General features: G+C 51.1%; 40 non-coding genes across 40 annotated transcripts; all 40 read left to right on the forward strand.

The window, feature by feature from the left end:
* The first annotated feature begins 873 nt into the window (after positions 1-873).
* LOC139646633 (U2 spliceosomal RNA) lies at positions 874-1,057 on the forward strand. The gene has a single exon (XR_011695357.1). It is a non-coding gene; the product is annotated as a U2 spliceosomal RNA (small nuclear RNA).
* A 336-nt stretch (positions 1,058-1,393) lies between these two features.
* On the forward strand, positions 1,394-1,510 carry LOC139646660 (U5 spliceosomal RNA). Its single transcript, XR_011695381.1, has one exon. It is a non-coding gene; the product is annotated as a U5 spliceosomal RNA (small nuclear RNA).
* Positions 1,511-1,677: 167 nt separating this feature from the next.
* LOC139646777 (U2 spliceosomal RNA) lies at positions 1,678-1,868 on the forward strand. The gene has a single exon (XR_011695491.1). It is a non-coding gene; the product is annotated as a U2 spliceosomal RNA (small nuclear RNA).
* A 336-nt stretch (positions 1,869-2,204) lies between these two features.
* Positions 2,205-2,320, forward strand: LOC139646707 (U5 spliceosomal RNA). Its single transcript, XR_011695425.1, has one exon. It is a non-coding gene; the product is annotated as a U5 spliceosomal RNA (small nuclear RNA).
* Positions 2,321-2,488: 168 nt separating this feature from the next.
* Positions 2,489-2,679, forward strand: LOC139646778 (U2 spliceosomal RNA). Its single transcript, XR_011695492.1, has one exon. It is a non-coding gene; the product is annotated as a U2 spliceosomal RNA (small nuclear RNA).
* Positions 2,680-3,015: 336 nt separating this feature from the next.
* LOC139646708 (U5 spliceosomal RNA) lies at positions 3,016-3,131 on the forward strand. Its single transcript, XR_011695426.1, has one exon. It is a non-coding gene; the product is annotated as a U5 spliceosomal RNA (small nuclear RNA).
* Positions 3,132-3,299: 168 nt separating this feature from the next.
* LOC139646779 (U2 spliceosomal RNA) lies at positions 3,300-3,490 on the forward strand. Its single transcript, XR_011695493.1, has one exon. It is a non-coding gene; the product is annotated as a U2 spliceosomal RNA (small nuclear RNA).
* Positions 3,491-3,826: 336 nt separating this feature from the next.
* LOC139646709 (U5 spliceosomal RNA) lies at positions 3,827-3,942 on the forward strand. The gene has a single exon (XR_011695427.1). It is a non-coding gene; the product is annotated as a U5 spliceosomal RNA (small nuclear RNA).
* Positions 3,943-4,110: 168 nt separating this feature from the next.
* On the forward strand, positions 4,111-4,301 carry LOC139646781 (U2 spliceosomal RNA). The gene has a single exon (XR_011695494.1). It is a non-coding gene; the product is annotated as a U2 spliceosomal RNA (small nuclear RNA).
* Positions 4,302-4,637: 336 nt separating this feature from the next.
* LOC139646710 (U5 spliceosomal RNA) lies at positions 4,638-4,753 on the forward strand. Its single transcript, XR_011695428.1, has one exon. It is a non-coding gene; the product is annotated as a U5 spliceosomal RNA (small nuclear RNA).
* A 168-nt stretch (positions 4,754-4,921) lies between these two features.
* Positions 4,922-5,112, forward strand: LOC139646588 (U2 spliceosomal RNA). The gene has a single exon (XR_011695315.1). It is a non-coding gene; the product is annotated as a U2 spliceosomal RNA (small nuclear RNA).
* A 336-nt stretch (positions 5,113-5,448) lies between these two features.
* Positions 5,449-5,564, forward strand: LOC139646712 (U5 spliceosomal RNA). The gene has a single exon (XR_011695430.1). It is a non-coding gene; the product is annotated as a U5 spliceosomal RNA (small nuclear RNA).
* Positions 5,565-5,732: 168 nt separating this feature from the next.
* On the forward strand, positions 5,733-5,923 carry LOC139646589 (U2 spliceosomal RNA). The gene has a single exon (XR_011695316.1). It is a non-coding gene; the product is annotated as a U2 spliceosomal RNA (small nuclear RNA).
* Positions 5,924-6,259: 336 nt separating this feature from the next.
* On the forward strand, positions 6,260-6,375 carry LOC139646713 (U5 spliceosomal RNA). The gene has a single exon (XR_011695431.1). It is a non-coding gene; the product is annotated as a U5 spliceosomal RNA (small nuclear RNA).
* Positions 6,376-6,543: 168 nt separating this feature from the next.
* Positions 6,544-6,734, forward strand: LOC139646590 (U2 spliceosomal RNA). Its single transcript, XR_011695317.1, has one exon. It is a non-coding gene; the product is annotated as a U2 spliceosomal RNA (small nuclear RNA).
* A 336-nt stretch (positions 6,735-7,070) lies between these two features.
* Positions 7,071-7,186, forward strand: LOC139646714 (U5 spliceosomal RNA). Its single transcript, XR_011695432.1, has one exon. It is a non-coding gene; the product is annotated as a U5 spliceosomal RNA (small nuclear RNA).
* A 168-nt stretch (positions 7,187-7,354) lies between these two features.
* LOC139646591 (U2 spliceosomal RNA) lies at positions 7,355-7,545 on the forward strand. Its single transcript, XR_011695318.1, has one exon. It is a non-coding gene; the product is annotated as a U2 spliceosomal RNA (small nuclear RNA).
* A 336-nt stretch (positions 7,546-7,881) lies between these two features.
* Positions 7,882-7,997, forward strand: LOC139646715 (U5 spliceosomal RNA). Its single transcript, XR_011695433.1, has one exon. It is a non-coding gene; the product is annotated as a U5 spliceosomal RNA (small nuclear RNA).
* A 168-nt stretch (positions 7,998-8,165) lies between these two features.
* LOC139646592 (U2 spliceosomal RNA) lies at positions 8,166-8,356 on the forward strand. Its single transcript, XR_011695319.1, has one exon. It is a non-coding gene; the product is annotated as a U2 spliceosomal RNA (small nuclear RNA).
* Positions 8,357-8,692: 336 nt separating this feature from the next.
* Positions 8,693-8,808, forward strand: LOC139646647 (U5 spliceosomal RNA). The gene has a single exon (XR_011695369.1). It is a non-coding gene; the product is annotated as a U5 spliceosomal RNA (small nuclear RNA).
* Positions 8,809-8,976: 168 nt separating this feature from the next.
* Positions 8,977-9,167, forward strand: LOC139646594 (U2 spliceosomal RNA). The gene has a single exon (XR_011695321.1). It is a non-coding gene; the product is annotated as a U2 spliceosomal RNA (small nuclear RNA).
* Positions 9,168-9,503: 336 nt separating this feature from the next.
* Positions 9,504-9,619, forward strand: LOC139646648 (U5 spliceosomal RNA). The gene has a single exon (XR_011695370.1). It is a non-coding gene; the product is annotated as a U5 spliceosomal RNA (small nuclear RNA).
* A 168-nt stretch (positions 9,620-9,787) lies between these two features.
* Positions 9,788-9,978, forward strand: LOC139646595 (U2 spliceosomal RNA). Its single transcript, XR_011695322.1, has one exon. It is a non-coding gene; the product is annotated as a U2 spliceosomal RNA (small nuclear RNA).
* Positions 9,979-10,314: 336 nt separating this feature from the next.
* Positions 10,315-10,430, forward strand: LOC139646649 (U5 spliceosomal RNA). The gene has a single exon (XR_011695371.1). It is a non-coding gene; the product is annotated as a U5 spliceosomal RNA (small nuclear RNA).
* Positions 10,431-10,598: 168 nt separating this feature from the next.
* Positions 10,599-10,789, forward strand: LOC139646623 (U2 spliceosomal RNA). Its single transcript, XR_011695348.1, has one exon. It is a non-coding gene; the product is annotated as a U2 spliceosomal RNA (small nuclear RNA).
* A 336-nt stretch (positions 10,790-11,125) lies between these two features.
* On the forward strand, positions 11,126-11,241 carry LOC139646717 (U5 spliceosomal RNA). The gene has a single exon (XR_011695434.1). It is a non-coding gene; the product is annotated as a U5 spliceosomal RNA (small nuclear RNA).
* Positions 11,242-11,409: 168 nt separating this feature from the next.
* On the forward strand, positions 11,410-11,600 carry LOC139646596 (U2 spliceosomal RNA). Its single transcript, XR_011695323.1, has one exon. It is a non-coding gene; the product is annotated as a U2 spliceosomal RNA (small nuclear RNA).
* Positions 11,601-11,936: 336 nt separating this feature from the next.
* Positions 11,937-12,052, forward strand: LOC139646718 (U5 spliceosomal RNA). Its single transcript, XR_011695435.1, has one exon. It is a non-coding gene; the product is annotated as a U5 spliceosomal RNA (small nuclear RNA).
* A 168-nt stretch (positions 12,053-12,220) lies between these two features.
* Positions 12,221-12,411, forward strand: LOC139646597 (U2 spliceosomal RNA). Its single transcript, XR_011695324.1, has one exon. It is a non-coding gene; the product is annotated as a U2 spliceosomal RNA (small nuclear RNA).
* A 336-nt stretch (positions 12,412-12,747) lies between these two features.
* On the forward strand, positions 12,748-12,863 carry LOC139646638 (U5 spliceosomal RNA). Its single transcript, XR_011695360.1, has one exon. It is a non-coding gene; the product is annotated as a U5 spliceosomal RNA (small nuclear RNA).
* Positions 12,864-13,031: 168 nt separating this feature from the next.
* On the forward strand, positions 13,032-13,222 carry LOC139646598 (U2 spliceosomal RNA). The gene has a single exon (XR_011695325.1). It is a non-coding gene; the product is annotated as a U2 spliceosomal RNA (small nuclear RNA).
* Positions 13,223-13,558: 336 nt separating this feature from the next.
* Positions 13,559-13,674, forward strand: LOC139646650 (U5 spliceosomal RNA). Its single transcript, XR_011695372.1, has one exon. It is a non-coding gene; the product is annotated as a U5 spliceosomal RNA (small nuclear RNA).
* A 168-nt stretch (positions 13,675-13,842) lies between these two features.
* On the forward strand, positions 13,843-14,033 carry LOC139646600 (U2 spliceosomal RNA). The gene has a single exon (XR_011695326.1). It is a non-coding gene; the product is annotated as a U2 spliceosomal RNA (small nuclear RNA).
* Positions 14,034-14,369: 336 nt separating this feature from the next.
* LOC139646719 (U5 spliceosomal RNA) lies at positions 14,370-14,485 on the forward strand. The gene has a single exon (XR_011695436.1). It is a non-coding gene; the product is annotated as a U5 spliceosomal RNA (small nuclear RNA).
* Positions 14,486-14,653: 168 nt separating this feature from the next.
* On the forward strand, positions 14,654-14,844 carry LOC139646624 (U2 spliceosomal RNA). Its single transcript, XR_011695349.1, has one exon. It is a non-coding gene; the product is annotated as a U2 spliceosomal RNA (small nuclear RNA).
* Positions 14,845-15,180: 336 nt separating this feature from the next.
* On the forward strand, positions 15,181-15,296 carry LOC139646720 (U5 spliceosomal RNA). Its single transcript, XR_011695437.1, has one exon. It is a non-coding gene; the product is annotated as a U5 spliceosomal RNA (small nuclear RNA).
* Positions 15,297-15,464: 168 nt separating this feature from the next.
* Positions 15,465-15,655, forward strand: LOC139646601 (U2 spliceosomal RNA). The gene has a single exon (XR_011695327.1). It is a non-coding gene; the product is annotated as a U2 spliceosomal RNA (small nuclear RNA).
* A 336-nt stretch (positions 15,656-15,991) lies between these two features.
* LOC139646639 (U5 spliceosomal RNA) lies at positions 15,992-16,107 on the forward strand. The gene has a single exon (XR_011695361.1). It is a non-coding gene; the product is annotated as a U5 spliceosomal RNA (small nuclear RNA).
* A 168-nt stretch (positions 16,108-16,275) lies between these two features.
* Positions 16,276-16,466, forward strand: LOC139646602 (U2 spliceosomal RNA). Its single transcript, XR_011695328.1, has one exon. It is a non-coding gene; the product is annotated as a U2 spliceosomal RNA (small nuclear RNA).
* Positions 16,467-16,802: 336 nt separating this feature from the next.
* Positions 16,803-16,918, forward strand: LOC139646652 (U5 spliceosomal RNA). The gene has a single exon (XR_011695374.1). It is a non-coding gene; the product is annotated as a U5 spliceosomal RNA (small nuclear RNA).
* Positions 16,919-17,041: the final 123 nt, after the last annotated feature.

Here is a 17,041-nt window from a genome sequence, read left to right on the forward strand (position 1 = left end):
AGTCCAGAATAAGGAGTTAGATAATAGATTGAAGGATTTTAATTGGTTGGCCCTGCACAAGCGGTTTGCGGTGAGAAATACAATGTACAATCATGGGTTGACAGCCAACAAGTGGTGCCCAAGGGTGAATTGTAATGGTGTTGAGACAATTGAACATGTACTGTGGGAATGTCTGTTTGCTCAGCAAGTATGGAAGAAGCTTGGTCAAAAGTTTTTAATTTTAAAAGGTATAAGTTGGACGAAAACCCAAGAAATGGAATTTAAAATAGAGAAGGGGCAGTTGAGCAAAGTAATTCTCCTTGTGTCACTAGTAAGAGCCAAGCTATGGGAGGTTAGGTGTAGTACAGTGAACAGAGACACCAAGTGGACAGTGGCAGGTATTGCTAGGAATATAGAAGGTGCCCTCCAAAGACAGCTTCTCCTAGAGATTGAGAAGTGGGGTATAGACTCCATTAAAAGTAAATGGAAAGTAATTTACACAAATATGGAAGACTGAAAGCAAAATACAAAAACCTTTTGGTGTCTGTTTTCCAGGGCTAAAATATGCCATAAAGAAGGGTATGATAGAAATATTATTTGCATGTTGGTATAGCCTTTTGATCCTCAGAGAGAAGAGAAACAGTGGCCGGTAAAGCCCAGATGGGTTTTTTCTTTTTTTGTAACTGTTGGCTGTGAGCTGTAGTGTTTTTTCTTTGGGCAGGTCAGGCACAATTAACATGATTTGATGTGTTTCTATGATTTATTTGAGGGTGGCCGTATGGAATATGAGTTATAGAATGTGTCGGTAAACTAAGCCGATGTACTAAAAGACTAATGTATTGTGGAATATTGTATTGTGTGACTTGTATATACTGAAGATTTGAAGGTGTCAATAAACTATTTCCAAAAAAAAAAAAAAAAAAAATCTGTTCTTATCAGTTTAATATCTGATACGTCCTCTATAAGGGGACAACATATTAAACGGATTTTTAGGACCAGGAGTCGAAAAAGGGGCTTGCTCCGTTCGCTCCACGCATCGACCCGGTATTGCAGTGCCGCTGGGAACGGTGCACCCTTCTCTCGCTCTGTGGAAAAGCAAAATCTCAAAACATGGAAAGCCAGTCTGCAAGTCCTACCTAATATCTAATATCGGACCGAAGGACCAAGAACAAAGTGGACGGCGTTTTTGTGCGCCTGGAAACTGGTCAAAGCAGTCTGTGCTGCGTTTTCTCGGAGGTGAATTTCCGGGTCATCGGATTGGATTAGGCTCAGGCTCCCGAGAAGGCGGGGTGGAGTGCCAGCAAAGGTGTGGCCTGTACTTTGCTATGCAGCTAGCCAAACAGGGGGGAGCACCGTGAAGCTGTTGACCGAGACGACTAGGGTCTTTGGCCGCTCTTGCGGAGAGAGGCTGTACTTACTCTGGTTTCTCTTCATAACGTACAAGTCTTTCGCCTTTTACTAAAGACTTCCGTGGAGAGTAACACCAAAGAGTTAAAGGTATTTTTGGCGGGCTTAGCGCTTTAGCTGAGCCCTGTACAGTTGTGCAAGGAAACAGAAAACTCGGTCGGCAGATAATGCCAGAGACTCCGTGGGCGGAGGTGCTAAGCACCAGCAATTGTTATGGTAAAAGACTGCGACACCCCGACGAGGACGGGCCGGACCGGAGGGGCGGCCTTGTGCTGCCAACGGCAGGGGGTTATCGCTTCTCGGCCTTTTGGCTAAGATCAAGTGTAGTATCTGTTCTTATCAGTTTAATATCTGATACGTCCTCTATAAGGGGACAACATATTAAACGGATTTTTAGGACCAGGAGTCGAAAAAGGGGCTTGCTCCGTTCGCTCCACGCATCGACCCGGTATTGCAGTGCCGCTGGGAACGGTGCACCCTTCTCTCGCTCTGTGGAAAAGCAAAATCTCAAAACATGGAAAGCCAGTCTGCAAGTCCTACCTAATATCTAATATCGGACCGAAGGACCAAGAACAAAGTGGACGGCGTTTTTGTGCGCCTGGAAACTGGTCAAAGCAGTCTGTGCTGCGTTTTCTCGGAGGTGAATTTCCGGGTCATCGGATTGGATTAGGCTCAGGCTCCCGAGAAGGCGGGGTGGAGTGCCAGCAAAGGTGTGGCCTGTACTTTGCTATGCAGCTAGCCAAACAGGGGGGAGCACCGTGAAGCTGTTGACCGAGACGACTAGGGTCTTTGGCCGCTCTTGCGGAGAGAGGCTGTACTTACTCTGGTTTCTCTTCATAACGTACAAGTCTTTCGCCTTTTACTAAAGACTTCCGTGGAGAGTAACACCAAAGAGTTAAAGGTATTTTTGGCGGGCTTAGCGCTTTGGCTGAGCCCTGTACAGTTGTGCAAGGAAACAGAAAACTCGGTCGGCAGATAATGCCAGAGACTCCGTGGGCGGAGGTGCTAAGCACCAGCAATTGTTATGGTAAAAGACTGCGACACCCCGACGAGGACGGGCCGGACCGGAGGGGCGGCCTTGTGCTGCCAACGGCAGGGGGTTATCGCTTCTCGGCCTTTTGGCTAAGATCAAGTGTAGTATCTGTTCTTATCAGTTTAATATCTGATACGTCCTCTATAAGGGGACAACATATTAAACGGATTTTTAGGACCAGGAGTCGAAAAAGGGGCTTGCTCCGTTCGCTCCACGCATCGACCCGGTATTGCAGTGCCGCTGGGAACGGTGCACCCTTCTCTCGCTCTGTGGAAAAGCAAAATCTCAAAACATGGAAAGCCAGTCTGCAAGTCCTACCTAATATCTAATATCGGACCGAAGGACCAAGAACAAAGTGGACGGCGTTTTTGTGCGCCTGGAAACTGGTCAAAGCAGTCTGTGCTGCGTTTTCTCGGAGGTGAATTTCCGGGTCATCGGATTGGATTAGGCTCAGGCTCCCGAGAAGGCGGGGTGGAGTGCCAGCAAAGGTGTGGCCTGTACTTTGCTATGCAGCTAGCCAAACAGGGGGGAGCACCGTGAAGCTGTTGACCGAGACGACTAGGGTCTTTGGCCGCTCTTGCGGAGAGAGGCTGTACTTACTCTGGTTTCTCTTCATAACGTACAAGTCTTTCGCCTTTTACTAAAGACTTCCGTGGAGAGTAACACCAAAGAGTTAAAGGTATTTTTGGCGGGCTTAGCGCTTTGGCTGAGCCCTGTACAGTTGTGCAAGGAAACAGAAAACTCGGTCGGCAGATAATGCCAGAGACTCCGTGGGCGGAGGTGCTAAGCACCAGCAATTGTTATGGTAAAAGACTGCGACACCCCGACGAGGACGGGCCGGACCGGAGGGGCGGCCTTGTGCTGCCAACGGCAGGGGGTTATCGCTTCTCGGCCTTTTGGCTAAGATCAAGTGTAGTATCTGTTCTTATCAGTTTAATATCTGATACGTCCTCTATAAGGGGACAACATATTAAACGGATTTTTAGGACCAGGAGTCGAAAAAGGGGCTTGCTCCGTTCGCTCCACGCATCGACCCGGTATTGCAGTGCCGCTGGGAACGGTGCACCCTTCTCTCGCTCTGTGGAAAAGCAAAATCTCAAAACATGGAAAGCCAGTCTGCAAGTCCTACCTAATATCTAATATCGGACCGAAGGACCAAGAACAAAGTGGACGGCGTTTTTGTGCGCCTGGAAACTGGTCAAAGCAGTCTGTGCTGCGTTTTCTCGGAGGTGAATTTCCGGGTCATCGGATTGGATTAGGCTCAGGCTCCCGAGAAGGCGGGGTGGAGTGCCAGCAAAGGTGTGGCCTGTACTTTGCTATGCAGCTAGCCAAACAGGGGGGAGCACCGTGAAGCTGTTGACCGAGACGACTAGGGTCTTTGGCCGCTCTTGCGGAGAGAGGCTGTACTTACTCTGGTTTCTCTTCATAACGTACAAGTCTTTCGCCTTTTACTAAAGACTTCCGTGGAGAGTAACACCAAAGAGTTAAAGGTATTTTTGGCGGGCTTAGCGCTTTGGCTGAGCCCTGTACAGTTGTGCAAGGAAACAGAAAACTCGGTCGGCAGATAATGCCAGAGACTCCGTGGGCGGAGGTGCTAAGCACCAGCAATTGTTATGTTAAAAGACTGCGACACCCCGACGAGGACGGGCCGGACCGGAGGGGCGGCCTTGTGCTGCCAACGGCAGGGGGTTATCGCTTCTCGGCCTTTTGGCTAAGATCAAGTGTAGTATCTGTTCTTATCAGTTTAATATCTGATACGTCCTCTATAAGGGGACAACATATTAAACGGATTTTTAGGACCAGGAGTCGAAAAAGGGGCTTGCTCCGTTCGCTCCACGCATCGACCCGGTATTGCAGTGCCGCTGGGAACGGTGCACCCTTCTCTCGCTCTGTGGAAAAGCAAAATCTCAAAACATGGAAAGCCAGTCTGCAAGTCCTACCTAATATCTAATATCGGACCGAAGGACCAAGAACAAAGTGGACGGCGTTTTTGTGCGCCTGGAAACTGGTCAAAGCAGTCTGTGCTGCGTTTTCTCGGAGGTGAATTTCCGGGTCATCGGATTGGATTAGGCTCAGGCTCCCGAGAAGGCGGGGTGGAGTGCCAGCAAAGGTGTGGCCTGTACTTTGCTATGCAGCTAGCCAAACAGGGGGGAGCACCGTGAAGCTGTTGACCGAGACGACTAGGGTCTTTGGCCGCTCTTGCGGAGAGAGGCTGTACTTACTCTGGTTTCTCTTCATAACGTACAAGTCTTTCGCCTTTTACTAAAGACTTCCGTGGAGAGTAACACCAAAGAGTTAAAGGTATTTTTGGCGGGCTTAGCGCTTTGGCTGAGCCCTGTACAGTTGTGCAAGGAAACAGAAAACTCGGTCGGCAGATAATGCCAGAGACTCCGTGGGCGGAGGTGCTAAGCACCAGCAATTGTTATGGTAAAAGACTGCGACACCCCGACGAGGACGGGCCGGACCGGAGGGGCGGCCTTGTGCTGCCAACGGCAGGGGGTTATCGCTTCTCGGCCTTTTGGCTAAGATCAAGTGTAGTATCTGTTCTTATCAGTTTAATATCTGATACGTCCTCTATAAGGGGACAACATATTAAACGGATTTTTAGGACCAGGAGTCGAAAAAGGGGCTTGCTCCGTTCGCTCCACGCATCGACCCGGTATTGCAGTGCCGCTGGGAACGGTGCACCCTTCTCTCGCTCTGTGGAAAAGCAAAATCTCAAAACATGGAAAGCCAGTCTGCAAGTCCTACCTAATATCTAATATCGGACCGAAGGACCAAGAACAAAGTGGACGGCGTTTTTGTGCGCCTGGAAACTGGTCAAAGCAGTCTGTGCTGCGTTTTCTCGGAGGTGAATTTCCGGGTCATCGGATTGGATTAGGCTCAGGCTCCCGAGAAGGCGGGGTGGAGTGCCAGCAAAGGTGTGGCCTGTACTTTGCTATGCAGCTAGCCAAACAGGGGGGAGCACCGTGAAGCTGTTGACCGAGACGACTAGGGTCTTTGGCCGCTCTTGCGGAGAGAGGCTGTACTTACTCTGGTTTCTCTTCATAACGTACAAGTCTTTCGCCTTTTACTAAAGACTTCCGTGGAGAGTAACACCAAAGAGTTAAAGGTATTTTTGGCGGGCTTAGCGCTTTGGCTGAGCCCTGTACAGTTGTGCAAGGAAACAGAAAACTCGGTCGGCAGATAATGCCAGAGACTCCGTGGGCGGAGGTGCTAAGCACCAGCAATTGTTATGGTAAAAGACTGCGACACCCCGACGAGGACGGGCCGGACCGGAGGGGCGGCCTTGTGCTGCCAACGGCAGGGGGTTATCGCTTCTCGGCCTTTTGGCTAAGATCAAGTGTAGTATCTGTTCTTATCAGTTTAATATCTGATACGTCCTCTATAAGGGGACAACATATTAAACGGATTTTTAGGACCAGGAGTCGAAAAAGGGGCTTGCTCCGTTCGCTCCACGCATCGACCCGGTATTGCAGTGCCGCTGGGAACGGTGCACCCTTCTCTCGCTCTGTGGAAAAGCAAAATCTCAAAACATGGAAAGCCAGTCTGCAAGTCCTACCTAATATCTAATATCGGACCGAAGGACCAAGAACAAAGTGGACGGCGTTTTTGTGCGCCTGGAAACTGGTCAAAGCAGTCTGTGCTGCGTTTTCTCGGAGGTGAATTTCCGGGTCATCGGATTGGATTAGGCTCAGGCTCCCGAGAAGGCGGGGTGGAGTGCCAGCAAAGGTGTGGCCTGTACTTTGCTATGCAGCTAGCCAAACAGGGGGGAGCACCGTGAAGCTGTTGACCGAGACGACTAGGGTCTTTGGCCGCTCTTGCGGAGAGAGGCTGTACTTACTCTGGTTTCTCTTCATAACGTACAAGTCTTTCGCCTTTTACTAAAGACTTCCGTGGAGAGTAACACCAAAGAGTTAAAGGTATTTTTGGCGGGCTTAGCGCTTTGGCTGAGCCCTGTACAGTTGTGCAAGGAAACAGAAAACTCGGTCGGCAGATAATGCCAGAGACTCCGTGGGCGGAGGTGCTAAGCACCAGCAATTGTTATGGTAAAAGACTGCGACACCCCGACGAGGACGGGCCGGACCGGAGGGGCGGCCTTGTGCTGCCAACGGCAGGGGGTTATCGCTTCTCGGCCTTTTGGCTAAGATCAAGTGTAGTATCTGTTCTTATCAGTTTAATATCTGATACGTCCTCTATAAGGGGACAACATATTAAACGGATTTTTAGGACCAGGAGTCGAAAAAGGGGCTTGCTCCGTTCGCTCCACGCATCGACCCGGTATTGCAGTGCCGCTGGGAACGGTGCACCCTTCTCTCGCTCTGTGGAAAAGCAAAATCTCAAAACATGGAAAGCCAGTCTGCAAGTCCTACCTAATATCTAATATCGGACCGAAGGACCAAGAACAAAGTGGACGGCGTTTTTGTGCGCCTGGAAACTGGTCAAAGCAGTCTGTGCTGCGTTTTCTCGGAGGTGAATTTCCGGGTCATCGGATTGGATTAGGCTCAGGCTCCCGAGAAGGCGGGGTGGAGTGCCAGCAAAGGTGTGGCCTGTACTTTGCTATGCAGCTAGCCAAACAGGGGGGAGCACCGTGAAGCTGTTGACCGAGACGACTAGGGTCTTTGGCCGCTCTTGCGGAGAGAGGCTGTACTTACTCTGGTTTCTCTTCATAACGTACAAGTCTTTCGCCTTTTACTAAAGACTTCCGTGGAGAGTAACACCAAAGAGTTAAAGGTATTTTTGGCGGGCTTAGCGCTTTGGCTGAGCCCTGTACAGTTGTGCAAGGAAACAGAAAACTCGGTCGGCAGATAATGCCAGAGACTCCGTGGGCGGAGGTGCTAAGCACCAGCAATTGTTATGGTAAAAGACTGCGACACCCCGACGAGGACGGGCCGGACCGGAGGGGCGGCCTTGTGCTGCCAACGGCAGGGGGTTATCGCTTCTCGGCCTTTTGGCTAAGATCAAGTGTAGTATCTGTTCTTATCAGTTTAATATCTGATACGTCCTCTATAAGGGGACAACATATTAAACGGATTTTTAGGACCAGGAGTCGAAAAAGGGGCTTGCTCCGTTCGCTCCACGCATCGACCCGGTATTGCAGTGCCGCTGGGAACGGTGCACCCTTCTCTCGCTCTGTGGAAAAGCAAAATCTCAAAACATGGAAAGCCAGTCTGCAAGTCCTACCTAATATCTAATATCGGACCGAAGGACCAAGAACAAAGTGGACGGCGTTTTTGTGCGCCTGGAAACTGGTCAAAGCAGTCTGTGCTGCGTTTTCTCGGAGGTGAATTTCCGGGTCATCGGATTGGATTAGGCTCAGGCTCCCGAGAAGGCGGGGTGGAGTGCCAGCAAAGGTGTGGCCTGTACTTTGCTATGCAGCTAGCCAAACAGGGGGGAGCACCGTGAAGCTGTTGACCGAGACGACTAGGGTCTTTGGCCGCTCTTGCGGAGAGAGGCTGTACTTACTCTGGTTTCTCTTCATAACGTACAAGTCTTTCGCCTTTTACTAAAGACTTCCGTGGAGAGTAACACCAAAGAGTTAAAGGTATTTTTGGCGGGCTTAGCGCTTTGGCTGAGCCCTGTACAGTTGTGCAAGGAAACAGAAAACTCGGTCGGCAGATAATGCCAGAGACTCCGTGGGCGGAGGTGCTAAGCACCAGCAATTGTTATGGTAAAAGACTGCGACACCCCGACGAGGACGGGCCGGACCGGAGGGGCGGCCTTGTGCTGCCAACGGCAGGGGGTTATCGCTTCTCGGCCTTTTGGCTAAGATCAAGTGTAGTATCTGTTCTTATCAGTTTAATATCTGATACGTCCTCTATAAGGGGACAACATATTAAACGGATTTTTAGGACCAGGAGTCGAAAAAGGGGCTTGCTCCGTTCGCTCCACGCATCGACCCGGTATTGCAGTGCCGCTGGGAACGGTGCACCCTTCTCTCGCTCTGTGGAAAAGCAAAATCTCAAAACATGGAAAGCCAGTCTGCAAGTCCTACCTAATATCTAATATCGGACCGAAGGACCAAGAACAAAGTGGACGGCGTTTTTGTGCGCCTGGAAACTGGTCAAAGCAGTCTGTGCTGCGTTTTCTCGGAGGTGAATTTCCGGGTCATCGGATTGGATTAGGCTCAGGCTCCCGAGAAGGCGGGGTGGAGTGCCAGCAAAGGTGTGGCCTGTACTTTGCTATGCAGCTAGCCAAACAGGGGGGAGCACCGTGAAGCTGTTGACCGAGACGACTAGGGTCTTTGGCCGCTCTTGCGGAGAGAGGCTGTACTTACTCTGGTTTCTCTTCATAACGTACAAGTCTTTCGCCTTTTACTAAAGACTTCCGTGGAGAGTAACACCAAAGAGTTAAACGTATTTTTGGCGGGCTTAGCGCTTTGGCTGAGCCCTGTACAGTTGTGCAAGGAAACAGAAAACTCGGTCGGCAGATAATGCCAGAGACTCCGTGGGCGGAGGTGCTAAGCACCAGCAATTGTTATGGTAAAAGACTGCGACACCCCGACGAGGACGGGCCGGACCGGAGGGGCGGCCTTGTGCTGCCAACGGCAGGGGGTTATCGCTTCTCGGCCTTTTGGCTAAGATCAAGTGTAGTATCTGTTCTTATCAGTTTAATATCTGATACGTCCTCTATAAGGGGACAACATATTAAACGGATTTTTAGGACCAGGAGTCGAAAAAGGGGCTTGCTCCGTTCGCTCCACGCATCGACCCGGTATTGCAGTGCCGCTGGGAACGGTGCACCCTTCTCTCGCTCTGTGGAAAAGCAAAATCTCAAAACATGGAAAGCCAGTCTGCAAGTCCTACCTAATATCTAATATCGGACCGAAGGACCAAGAACAAAGTGGACGGCGTTTTTGTGCGCCTGGAAACTGGTCAAAGCAGTCTGTGCTGCGTTTTCTCGGAGGTGAATTTCCGGGTCATCGGATTGGATTAGGCTCAGGCTCCCGAGAAGGCGGGGTGGAGTGCCAGCAAAGGTGTGGCCTGTACTTTGCTATGCAGCTAGCCAAACAGGGGGGAGCACCGTGAAGCTGTTGACCGAGACGACTAGGGTCTTTGGCCGCTCTTGCGGAGAGAGGCTGTACTTACTCTGGTTTCTCTTCATAACGTACAAGTCTTTCGCCTTTTACTAAAGACTTCCGTGGAGAGTAACACCAAAGAGTTAAACGTATTTTTGGCGGGCTTAGCGCTTTGGCTGAGCCCTGTACAGTTGTGCAAGGAAACAGAAAACTAGGTCGGCAGATAATGCCAGAGACTCCGTGGGCGGAGGTGCTAAGCACCAGCAACTGTTATGGTAAAAGACTGCGACACCCCGACGAGGACGGGCCGGACCGGAGGGGCGGCCTTGTGCTGCCAACGGCAGGGGGTTATCGCTTCTCGGCCTTTTGGCTAAGATCAAGTGTAGTATCTGTTCTTATCAGTTTAATATCTGATACGTCCTCTATAAGGGGACAACATATTAAACGGATTTTTAGGACCAGGAGTCGAAAAAGGGGCTTGCTCCGTTCGCTCCACGCATCGACCCGGTATTGCAGTGCCGCTGGGAACGGTGCACCCTTCTCTCGCTCTGTGGAAAAGCAAAATCTCAAAACATGGAAAGCCAGTCTGCAAGTCCTACCTAATATCTAATATCGGACCGAAGGACCAAGAACAAAGTGGACGGCGTTTTTGTGCGCCTGGAAACTGGTCAAAGCAGTCTGTGCTGCGTTTTCTCGGAGGTGAATTTCCGGGTCATCGGATTGGATTAGGCTCAGGCTCCCGAGAAGGCGGGGTGGAGTGCCAGCAAAGGTGTGGCCTGTACTTTGCTATGCAGCTAGCCAAACAGGGGGGAGCACCGTGAAGCTGTTGACCGAGACGACTAGGGTCTTTGGCCGCTCTTGCGGAGAGAGGCTGTACTTACTCTGGTTTCTCTTCATAACGTACAAGTCTTTCGCCTTTTACTAAAGACTTCCGTGGAGAGTAACACCAAAGAGTTAAACGTATTTTTGGCGGGCTTAGCGCTTTGGCTGAGCCCTGTACAGTTGTGCAAGGAAACAGAAAACTCGGTCGGCAGATAATGCCAGAGACTCCGTGGGCGGAGGTGCTAAGCACCAGCAATTGTTATGGTAAAAGACTGCGACACCCCGACGAGGACGGGCCGGACCGGAGGGGCGGCCTTGTGCTGCCAACGGCAGGGGGTTATCGCTTCTCGGCCTTTTGGCTAAGATCAAGTGTAGTATCTGTTCTTATCAGTTTAATATCTGATACGTTCTCTATAAGGGGACAACATATTAAACGGATTTTTAGGACCAGGAGTCGAAAAAGGGGCTTGCTCCGTTCGCTCCACGCATCGACCCGGTATTGCAGTGCCGCTGGGAACGGTGCACCCTTCTCTCGCTCTGTGGAAAAGCAAAATCTCAAAACATGGAAAGCCAGTCTGCAAGTCCTACCTAATATCTAATATCGGACCGAAGGACCAAGAACAAAGTGGACGGCGTTTTTGTGCGCCTGGAAACTGGTCAAAGCAGTCTGTGCTGCGTTTTCTCGGAGGTGAATTTCCGGGTCATCGGATTGGATTAGGCTCAGGCTCCCGAGAAGGCGGGGTGGAGTGCCAGCAAAGGTGTGGCCTGTACTTTGCTATGCAGCTAGCCAAACAGGGGGGAGCACCGTGAAGCTGTTGACCGAGACGACTAGGGTCTTTGGCCGCTCTTGCGGAGAGAGGCTGTACTTACTCTGGTTTCTCTTCATAACGTACAAGTCTTTCGCCTTTTACTAAAGACTTCCGTGGAGAGTAACACCAAAGAGTTAAAGGTATTTTTGGCGGGCTTAGCGCTTTGGCTGAGCCCTGTACAGTTGTGCAAGGAAACAGAAAACTCGGTCGGCAGATAATGCCAGAGACTCCGTGGGCGGAGGTGCTAAGCACCAGCAATTGTTATGGTAAAAGACTGCGACACCCCGACGAGGACGGGCCGGACCGGAGGGGCGGCCTTGTGCTGCCAACGGCAGGGGGTTATCGCTTCTCGGCCTTTTGGCTAAGATCAAGTGTAGTATCTGTTCTTATCAGTTTAATATCTGATACGTCCTCTATAAGGGGACAACATATTAAACGGATTTTTAGGACCAGGAGTCGAAAAAGGGGCTTGCTCCGTTCGCTCCACGCATCGACCCGGTATTGCAGTGCCGCTGGGAACGGTGCACCCTTCTCTCGCTCTGTGGAAAAGCAAAATCTCAAAACATGGAAAGCCAGTCTGCAAGTCCTACCTAATATCTAATATCGGACCGAAGGACCAAGAACAAAGTGGACGGCGTTTTTGTGCGCCTGGAAACTGGTCAAAGCAGTCTGTGCTGCGTTTTCTCGGAGGTGAATTTCCGGGTCATCGGATTGGATTAGGCTCAGGCTCCCGAGAAGGCGGGGTGGAGTGCCAGCAAAGGTGTGGCCTGTACTTTGCTATGCAGCTAGCCAAACAGGGGGGAGCACCGTGAAGCTGTTGACCGAGACGACTAGGGTCTTTGGCCGCTCTTGCGGAGAGAGGCTGTACTTACTCTGGTTTCTCTTCATAACGTACAAGTCTTTCGCCTTTTACTAAAGACTTCCGTGGAGAGTAACACCAAAGAGTTAAAGGTATTTTTGGCGGGCTTAGCGCTTTGGCTGAGCCCTGTACAGTTGTGCAAGGAAACAGAAAACTCGGTCGGCAGATAATGCCAGAGACTCCGTGGGCGGAGGTGCTAAGCACCAGCAATTGTTATGGTAAAAGACTGCGACACCCCGACGAGGACGGGCCGGACCGGAGGGGCGGCCTTGTGCTGCCAACGGCAGGGGGTTATCGCTTCTCGGCCTTTTGGCTAAGATCAAGTGTAGTATCTGTTCTTATCAGTTTAATATCTGATACGTCCTCTATAAGGGGACAACATATTAAACGGATTTTTAGGACCAGGAGTCGAAAAAGGGGCTTGCTCCGTTCGCTCCACGCATCGACCCGGTATTGCAGTGCCGCTGGGAACGGTGCACCCTTCTCTCGCTCTGTGGAAAAGCAAAATCTCAAAACATGGAAAGCCAGTCTGCAAGTCCTACCTAATATCTAATATCGGACCGAAGGACCAAGAACAAAGTGGACGGCGTTTTTGTGCGCCTGGAAACTGGTCAAAGCAGTCTGTGCTGCGTTTTCTCGGAGGTGAATTTCCGGGTCATCGGATTGGATTAGGCTCAGGCTCCCGAGAAGGCGGGGTGGAGTGCCAGCAAAGGTGTGGCCTGTACTTTGCTATGCAGCTAGCCAAACAGGGGGGAGCACCGTGAAGCTGTTGACCGAGACGACTAGGGTCTTTGGCCGCTCTTGCGGAGAGAGGCTGTACTTACTCTGGTTTCTCTTCATAACGTACAAGTCTTTCGCCTTTTACTAAAGACTTCCGTGGAGAGTAACACTAAAGAGTTAAACGTATTTTTGGCGGGCTTAGCGCTTTGGCTGAGCCCTGTACAGTTGTGCAAGGAAACAGAAAACTCGGTCGGCAGATAATGCCAGAGACTCCGTGGGCGGAGGTGCTAAGCACCAGCAACTGTTATGGTAAAAGACTGCGACACCCCGACGAGGACGGGCCGGACCGGAGGGGCGGCCTTGTGCTGCCAACGGCAGGGGGTTATCGCTTCTCGGCCTTTTGGCTAAGATCAAGTGTAGTATCTGTTCTTATCAGTTTAATATCTGATACGTCCTCTATAAGGGGACAACATATTAAACGGATTTTTAGGACCAGGAGTCGAAAAAGGGGCTTGCTCCGTTCGCTCCACGCATCGACCCGGTATTGCAGTGCCGCTGGGAACGGTGCACCCTTCTCTCGCTCTGTGGAAAAGCAAAATCTCAAAACATGGAAAGCCAGTCTGCAAGTCCTACCTAATATCTAATATCGGACCGAAGGACCAAGAACAAAGTGGACGGCGTTTTTGTGCGCCTGGAAACTGGTCAAAGCAGTCTGTGCTGCGTTTTCTCGGAGGTGAATTTCCGGGTCATCGGATTGGATTAGGCTCAGGCTCCCGAGAAGGCGGGGTGGAGTGCCAGCAAAGGTGTGGCCTGTACTTTGCTATGCAGCTAGCCAAACAGGGGGGAGCACCGTGAAGCTGTTGACCGAGACGACTAGGGTCTTTGGCCGCTCTTGCGGAGAGAGGCTGTACTTACTCTGGTTTCTCTTCATAACGTACAAGTCTTTCGCCTTTTACTAAAGACTTCCGTGGAGAGTAACACCAAAGAGTTAAACGTATTTTTGGCGGGCTTAGCGCTTTGGCTGAGCCCTGTACAGTTGTGCAAGGAAACAGAAAACTAGGTCGGCAGATAATGCCAGAGACTCCGTGGGCGGAGGTGCTAAGCACCAGCAACTGTTATGGTAAAAGACTGCGACACCCCGACGAGGACGGGCCGGACCGGAGGGGCGGCCTTGTGCTGCCAACGGCAGGGGGTTATCGCTTCTCGGCCTTTTGGCTAAGATCAAGTGTAGTATCTGTTCTTATCAGTTTAATATCTGATACGTCCTCTATAAGGGGACAACATATTAAACGGATTTTTAGGACCAGGAGTCGAAAAAGGGGCTTGCTCCGTTCGCTCCACGCATCGACCCGGTATTGCAGTGCCGCTGGGAACGGTGCACCCTTCTCTCGCTCTGTGGAAAAGCAAAATCTCAAAACATGGAAAGCCAGTCTGCAAGTCCTACCTAATATCTAATATCGGACCGAAGGACCAAGAACAAAGTGGACGGCGTTTTTGTGCGCCTGGAAACTGGTCAAAGCAGTCTGTGCTGCGTTTTCTCGGAGGTGAATTTCCGGGTCATCGGATTGGATTAGGCTCAGGCTCCCGAGAAGGCGGGGTGGAGTGCCAGCAAAGGTGTGGCCTGTACTTTGCTATGCAGCTAGCCAAACAGGGGGGAGCACCGTGAAGCTGTTGACCGAGACGACTAGGGTCTTTGGCCGCTCTTGCGGAGAGAGGCTGTACTTACTCTGGTTTCTCTTCATAACGTACAAGTCTTTCGCCTTTTACTAAAGACTTCCGTGGAGAGTAACACCAAAGAGTTAAAGGTATTTTTGGCGGGCTTAGCGCTTTGGCTGAGCCCTGTACAGTTGTGCAAGGAAACAGAAAACTCGGTCGGCAGATAATGCCAGAGACTCCGTGGGCGGAGGTGCTAAGCACCAGCAATTGTTATGGTAAAAGACTGCGACACCCCGACGAGGACGGGCCGGACCGGAGGGGCGGCCTTGTGCTGCCAACGGCAGGGGGTTATCGCTTCTCGGCCTTTTGGCTAAGATCAAGTGTAGTATCTGTTCTTATCAGTTTAATATCTGATACGTTCTCTATAAGGGGACAACATATTAAACGGATTTTTAGGACCAGGAGTCGAAAAAGGGGCTTGCTCCGTTCGCTCCACGCATCGACCCGGTATTGCAGTGCCGCTGGGAACGGTGCACCCTTCTCTCGCTCTGTGGAAAAGCAAAATCTCAAAACATGGAAAGCCAGTCTGCAAGTCCTACCTAATATCTAATATCGGACCGAAGGACCAAGAACAAAGTGGACGGCGTTTTTGTGCGCCTGGAAACTGGTCAAAGCAGTCTGTGCTGCGTTTTCTCGGAGGTGAATTTCCGGGTCATCGGATTGGATTAGGCTCAGGCTCCCGAGAAGGCGGGGTGGAGTGCCAGCAAAGGTGTGGCCTGTACTTTGCTATGCAGCTAGCCAAACAGGGGGGAGCACCGTGAAGCTGTTGACCGAGACGACTAGGGTCTTTGGCCGCTCTTGCGGAGAGAGGCTGTACTTACTCTGGTTTCTCTTCATAACGTACAAGTCTTTCGCCTTTTACTAAAGACTTCCGTGGAGAGTAACACCAAAGAGTTAAAGGTATTTTTGGCGGGCTTAGCGCTTTGGCTGAGCCCTGTACAGTTGTGCAAGGAAACAGAAAACTCGGTCGGCAGATAATGCCAGAGACTCCGTGGGCGGAGGTGCTAAGCACCAGCAATTGTTATGGTAAAAGACTGCGACACCCCGACGAGGACGGGCCGGACCGGAGGGGCGGCCTTGTGCTGCCAACGGCAGGGGGTTATCGCTTCTCGGCCTTTTGGCTAAGATCAAGTGTAGTATCTGTTCTTATCAGTTTAATATCTGATACGTCCTCTATAAGGGGACAACATATTAAACGGATTTTTAGGACCAGGAGTCGAAAAAGGGGCTTGCTCCGTTCGCTCCACGCATCGACCCGGTATTGCAGTGCCGCTGGGAACGGTGCACCCTTCTCTCGCTCTGTGGAAAAGCAAAATCTCAAAACATGGAAAGCCAGTCTGCAAGTCCTACCTAATATCTAATATCGGACCGAAGGACCAAGAACAAAGTGGACGGCGTTTTTGTGCGCCTGGAAACTGGTCAAAGCAGTCTGTGCTGCGTTTTCTCGGAGGTGAATTTCCGGGTCATCGGATTGGATTAGGCTCAGGCTCCCGAGAAGGCGGGGTGGAGTGCCAGCAAAGGTGTGGCCTGTACTTTGCTATGCAGCTAGCCAAACAGGGGGGAGCACCGTGAAGCTGTTGACCGAGACGACTAGGGTCTTTGGCCGCTCTTGCGGAGAGAGGCTGTACTTACTCTGGTTTCTCTTCATAACGTACAAGTCTTTCGCCTTTTACTAAAGACTTCCGTGGAGAGTAACACTAAAGAGTTAAACGTATTTTTGGCGGGCTTAGCGCTTTGGCTGAGCCCTGTACAGTTGTGCAAGGAAACAGAAAACTCGGTCGGCAGATAATGCCAGAGACTCCGTGGGCGGAGGTGCTAAGCACCAGCAACTGTTATGGTAAAAGACTGCGACACCCCGACGAGGACGGGCCGGACCGGAGGGGCGGCCTTGTGCTGCCAACGGCAGGGGGTTATCGCTTCTCGGCCTTTTGGCTAAGATCAAGTGTAGTATCTGTTCTTATCAGTTTAATATCTGATACGTCCTCTATAAGGGGACAACATATTAAACGGATTTTTAGGACCAGGAGTCGAAAAAGGGGCTTGCTCCGTTCGCTCCACGCATCGACCCGGTATTGCAGTGCCGCTGGGAACGGTGCACCCTTCTCTCGCTCTGTGGAAAAGCAAAATCTCAAAACATGGAAAGCCAGTCTGCAAGTCCTACCTAATATCTAATATCGGACCGAAGGACCAAGAACAAAGTGGACGGCGTTTTTGTGCGCCTGGAAACTGGTCAAAGCAGTCTGTGCTGCGTTTTCTCGGAGGTGAATTTCCGGGTCATCGGATTGGATTAGGCTCAGGCTCCCGAGAAGGCGGGGTGGAGTGCCAGCAAAGGTGTGGCCTGTACTTTGCTATGCAGCTAGCCAAACAGGGGGGAGCACCGTGAAGCTGTTGACCGAGACGACTAGGGTCTTTGGCCGCTCTTGCGGAGAGAGGCTGTACTTACTCTGGTTTCTCTTCATAACGTACAAGTCTTTCGCCTTTTACTAAAGACTTCCGTGGAGAGTAACACCAAAGAGTTAAACGTATTTTTGGCGGGCTTAGCGCTTTGGCTGAGCCCTGTACAGTTGTGCAAGGAAACAGAAAACTCGGTCGGCAGATAATGCCAGAGACTCCGTGGGCGGAGGTGCTAAGCACCAGCAATTGTTATGGTAAAAGACTGCGACACCCCGACGAGGACG

Source organism: Centroberyx affinis, unplaced genomic scaffold, assembly GCF_046629955.1.
Source record: "Centroberyx affinis isolate AG114_WGS23_722 - 3 ecotype Tasmania unplaced genomic scaffold, CSIRO-AGI_Caff_v1 ptg000996l_1, whole genome shotgun sequence".
Classification (NCBI taxonomy): domain Eukaryota; kingdom Metazoa; phylum Chordata; class Actinopteri; order Beryciformes; family Berycidae; genus Centroberyx; species Centroberyx affinis.